Source organism: Trichosurus vulpecula, chromosome 4 (assembly GCF_011100635.1).
Source record: "Trichosurus vulpecula isolate mTriVul1 chromosome 4, mTriVul1.pri, whole genome shotgun sequence".
Taxonomy (NCBI): Eukaryota; Metazoa; Chordata; class Mammalia; order Diprotodontia; family Phalangeridae; genus Trichosurus; species Trichosurus vulpecula.
Window position 1 is genome coordinate 299,610,954 of NC_050576.1, and position 5,971 is coordinate 299,616,924.

The following is a 5,971-nucleotide window of genomic DNA, read 5'->3' on the forward strand; positions in this document are numbered from 1 at the left end:
GACCAGGTATTCCATATAATTCTTCTACAATAAAATGCTTCAATTAGTTTAACTGTAGTGCACCATTACCAAATAATGTCAGGATAACTCCATTTTTTTTTTCAGGACATTTCATTCCTTCATTCAGAGAAATGTGTATTATCACTAGGTATTGAATAGTTTCCGAAAAGCCTTTGAGCTCAGTCTGCCTGGAATGTATTGTGCCTACAACAGTATAATCTAAGGCTAGAAATGTAGGGTTGAGTCAGACTGTGGAAGACCTTTAAAAGGAGTTTGTACTTTTTTTAGAGGCAGTAGGAGGCTATTAAGGGGTTGTGAGCATAGGGATGATATTTGGGATTTATACCTTTAAAAGTTATCATAGTGATTGTGTGGATGATCTATTGGAGATATGAAAGAAAAGCCTGGAAGGAGACCATTGGGTTTTCATTAAAGTACTCCAGGCAAGAGGTGAATTAGTGTAGTGTCTATGTAAGCTGGCATATTGGGGAAGCAGAATTACAGGAATTAAATTAGATATGAGGGTTGAGAGAGAAGAATCCAAATGACTCAGTTATCAATGATTGTGACTGGAATGATGATGGTGCCTTTAGAAGAAATAGGGAAATGTGGAGGAGAGGAAGATTTGTGAGGTGGGGGAATGAGTTCAGTTCTAGACACAGAGAATTTGAAGTGCCTTCAAGACACCCGCACTTTAGGGACAGGGGAATATGATATCACAGCACCTGAGGGAGACTGATAGCACAGGAAGAGGGGATGGTGACCAATGTTCCAATAAAGGTGCTTGCTAAATGCTATGGACAATACATTTCTTCTCCCAAGAAGCTTGTAGTGTAGCAGAGAAGAAGATACATATAATACAAGTTGGTATAAAAGGATCATCTAATTGATACCGATACAAGTGCTATAGAAGATGTAAGGAGGGAGAGATTAGGAAGGAAGGTGGTATGTGAACTGGATCCTGAGCATGGATAGGATTTTCGCAGGCAGAGGTGGGAAAAGAGGATTCTGGGGAAAGGGAAAGGGAAACAACATGAAATGCAGCACTGACAAACATTGACAGAAACCACGAGGCATGCTTAAGGAACGGTGAGTATTGTGATTTTGCTAAAGGATAGAGCTTGTATTAGGGTCATGAAGTAATGCAATGTAGGAAAAGCCTTGGTTCACAGTTCGAGTTTGCTACTTGGTCATGATGTCACAACTTCTCTACCTCATTTTCCTCAACTGTACAGTGATAATATGTAAACTACGCACACCTAATTGCTGTGAGGAACTGCCTAAGTGAGCTACTGGTAGAAGGAGATTATTAAGCTTTTATTCATCTTGACTATCCCATAGTTATTGAGGTACTCAATAATCCTTTTTGCTTTAGACTCCAAAACCAGTCTTCATCTCCTTCATTGGATGACTCCCATGAGCCCCTTCAACTTCTACTCTGTTAGCTTTACCTTCCTTTTTTTTTCTCCTGACTCTCTTACTGCCCCACCTATATCCTCATGGCTCCCTTCTCAGCTCCACACCTTTCCTTTTCTCGGTTGAGACAGTCACTGACCCTCCCCTTTCCTTATCTGCTAAACTTGGAGAATAGGAAACCTTCCTTCTCCCCTTTTCACCTGCTCATTCCCCAATGCCATACAATCTGCCTTCCACCCTCCTACTATGAAACCCTCAAAGGTGACCTAATTGCAACATTTCTCATTTAGTCTTCATCCCCCTTTACCTTCTAGATCATTCAATAACCTGGATATCTCTCTTGGATTCTGTGATACTCTTCCTGGTTCTTTTGCCTCTTATGGCTCTTCTTAGTCTCCTTTGCTAATCCTAATTCCCCTTCCAACTCTTGTTCCTTAGGTATAGACAAATAGAGACTGCAAAGAGAGAAGAGTTCTATACCTAAGGACCAATGGTTGGAAGAGGAATGAGCAGGGATCTCAGGAAGTAATCAATGGATGCTTTTCATTTCTATTTTACACTCTGGTTATAGGATATCCAGACAGTTTGCCTTGATAATTTTTTGAAATATGTCTAGGCTCTTTTTTGATCATGGCTTTCAGGTAGTCAAGTAATTCTTAAATTATCTCTCTTTGATCTATTTTCCAGGTCAGCTGTTTTTCCAACAAGATATTTCATATTCTATTTTTTTTCATTCTTTCAATTTTGTTTTATTGTTTCTTGACATCTCATGGAGTCGTTAGCTTCTACGTGCCCAATTAATTTTTAAAGAATTATTTTCTTCAGTAAGCTTTTGTACCTCCTTTTCCATTTGGCCAATTGTACTTCTTACGGAGTTCTTTTCTTCAGTGAATTTTTGTATGTCTTTTCCCATTTGACCAATTTTGCTTTTTAAGGAGTTGCCCTCTTCAGTGAATTTCTGTGCCTTTTTTACCAAGCTGTTGACTATCTTTTCATGATTTTCTTGCCTCTCACTTCTTTTCCCACTTTTTCCTTTACTTCTCTTGATTTTTAATGTCCTTTTTGAGCTCTTCCAGGAAGTGTTTTTGCCTCTGACCAATTCACATTTTTCTTTGAGGCTCTGCATTTAGCTGCTTTGATTTTGTTGTCTTCTTCTGGGCTTATGTCTCGATTTTCCCTCTTACCATAGTTATCTTTATGGTCAGGTTCTTTTTTTCTCTCTTTTTTCCCCAGCCTATTTCTTGACTGTTACATTTATGTTAAAATTAGGCTTGGCTCTTGGGGTGGTGCGGACGCTGTCCCAAATTTCAGGTTTTTCTTGTGGTGTTTTCTGGAGGTCTGTAAGATTTCAGTTCTTCCAAGGTTGTATGATCTAGGGAGAGGTATGGGAGAGGTATGATCACTGCTCTCCTGGCCTATATGGGGCCACAAGCACTCCTTTCCACCCTGGAACTGTAACCAGGATTTGTACTCCCCTGGAGCCAAGCACTAGTATGCTTTCCCCTGGGACTGTGACCTGGAATAATGCAACAGAGTTCTGCACCCAGGGCATGGCCCCCTGTGTTCCTCTGACTAGTTGTCTGACCCCCTTACCATCTTGGGTTATGAGCTCCAGAAACCACTGCTGATGCACAGGCCCCCAAGGCCTGCTCTGCACTATGCTCCATTCCCACTCTAGTGAGATAGACCTTTCCTACTGATTCTCTTAGTTATCTTAAGCTGGAAAACTTTTTTGCCCTAACCTTTTGTTGGTTCTATCACTCCACAATTCATTTTGAGGCATTTTTTGGAGTTGTTGGGAGGGGTATTTGGTAGCATTCAGGAGAGTCACTGCCTTTACTCCTCCATATTGGCTCCTCCCCAGATCCTTAGGCTATTTTAATAGCCACCTGTTTTTTCCTACCTCAGGCCTCTTCCTTTGCGGTTCAGTCCTTACAGTGATGTCCAACTCTGTGTGACCCCATTGGGGTTTTCTTGGCAAAGATACTGGAGTAGTTTGCCATTTCCTTCTCCAGCTCATTTTACAGATGAGGAAACTGAGGCAAAAAAAGGGGTAAGTGATTTGCCCAGGGTCACACAAAGATTTGACCTCAGGAAGACTCATCTTCCTGACTCAAGGACCAACACTATGCATTGCACTGGGCAGCTGCATTGCCAAAGTACTCTTCCTAATACAGCGGTCCATCATGCCCCTCTCCCCTCGAAGGATTTCAGCATATCCTCATTGGCTGTTAAAATAGTAGAGGGGGACGGAGCCAAGATGGTAGCTGGAAAGCAGGAACTTGCATAAGCTAGTGACTTTATGAGAAATCAAGATATTGTAAAACAGAACCAAAGGAATGAAAAAATGGAAGGCAATGTGACATATCTCATTTGGAAAACCACTGACCTGGAAAATAGAGGAAAGAGAATTTAAAAATTATTGGACTACCTGAAAGCCATGATCAAAAAAAGGGCCTAGATATTTTTTCAAGAAATTATCAAGGAAAACTGTCCTGATATTGTAGAGCCAGAGGGTAAAATAGAAATAGAAAGACTCCACAGATCGCCCCCTGAAAAAGATCCCAAAAAGAAAACTCCTAGGAATATTGTCGCCAAATTCCAGAGCTCCCAGATCAAGGAGAAAATACTGCAAGTAGCCAGAAAGAAACAATTTGAGTATTGTGTGTCAGGATCCAGCCGGTGGACCCCAACCAGAGTCACCAGGAAATGAAGACATGGGTCGGGTGGGTACAGGAACACAGCACGTTTATTGAAAGCTAGGCAAGTTCTTACGTAGCATTTCTACTGCTTTGAAGCTTTTGTGTGAGTCATACGCCAAGAATGTTGCCTGTGTTTCTCCAATATTATCACTTTGTATTTACATACCAGTGTTCCATCTCAGTCTGGGTACACGGCGGCCCTGTTTGGAGCATTCCTAGGAGTCTTTTATCAAAACATGAAGAGTTCATGTCAAGGTTAGACTCGGCGTCAGGCCTCTACAATTGTGGAAAAACAATCAGGATAACACAAGATCTAGCAGCTTCTACATTAAGGGATCAAAGGGCTTGGAATATAATATTCCGGAGGTCAATGGAGCTAGGATTAAAACCAAGAATCACCTACCCAGCAAAACTGAGTATCATGCTCCGAGGCAAAATACGGACTTGCAATAAAATAGAGGACTTTCAACCTTTCTCAGTGAAAAGACCAAAGCTGAATAGAAAATTTGACTTTCAAACAGAAGAATCAAGAGAAGTATGAAAAAGTAAACAAGAAAGAGAAATCATAAGGGACTTACTACAGTTGAACTGTTTTGTTTACATTCCTACATGGAAAGATGATGTATATGATTCATGAGACCTCAGTATTAGGGTAGCTGAAGGGGATATACACGTGTGTGTGTGTGTGTGTGTATAGACAGAGGGCACAGGGTGAGTTGAATATGAAGGGAAGATATCTAAAAAAATTAAATCAAATGAAGGGGTGACAGGAATATATTGAGAGAGGGAGAAAGGGAGAGAGTGAATGGGGTAGATTATCTCACATAAAAGTGGCAAGAAAAAGCAGTTCTGTAGGAAGGGAAGAGGGGGCAGGTGAGGGGGAATGAGTGAATCTTGCTCTCATCAGATTTGACCTGAGGAGGGAATAGCATACACACTCAATTGGGTATCTCACCCCACAGGGAAAAGGGGAAGGAGATAAAAAAAAACGGACGATAGAAGGGAGGGCAGATAGGGGGAGGAGGTAATCAAAAGCAAACACTTTTGAAAAGGGACAGGGTCAAGGGAAAAAATTCAATAAAGGGGGATAGGATAGGAAGGAGCAAAATATAGTTAGTCTTTCACAACATGAGTATTGTGGAAGGGTTTTGCATAATGATACACATGTGGCCTATGTTGAATTGCTTGCCTTATTAGGGAGGATGGGAGGGGAGAGAATTTGGAACTCAAAGTTTTAAAAGCAGATATTCAAGAAAAAATTTGCATGCAACTAGGAAAAAAGATATACAGGCAGTGGGGCATAGAAATCTATCTTGCTCTACAAGAAAGTAAGGGAAAAGGGGTTGGGGGGAGCAGGATGATACAAGGGAGGGCTGACTGGGGAACAGGGCAATCAGAATATGTGCCATCTTGGAGTTGGGGGGGAGGGTAGAAATGGGGAGAAAATTTGTAATTCAAACTCTTGTGAAGATCAACGCTGAAAACTAAAAATATTAAATAATAATTTTTTAAAAAGTGAATATGCTAAAATTGATGGCAATGTGGAGTTATTGCATCGAGTTCATGTGAATCTCACAAAGCACATCAACCTTTGCATCACAAATGATGGAAATGATATTGAAGGTGTTATTTGTTAATATTCCAATTGGATAAAATGTTGAAAATTTCATTTCTTGAAAATATGCATTTTTTGCCTATGTGTCCAGACTTTAGGGACACTTTGTATTCAACTTCCCACCACCCCCATCCAAACAGCCATCCCTTATAACAAGAGGAAAGGTTTACCAAAACAAATCAACCTCATGAACTGAATATGACAGTATATGCAATGTTGCATCTCTATAGTTCTACCC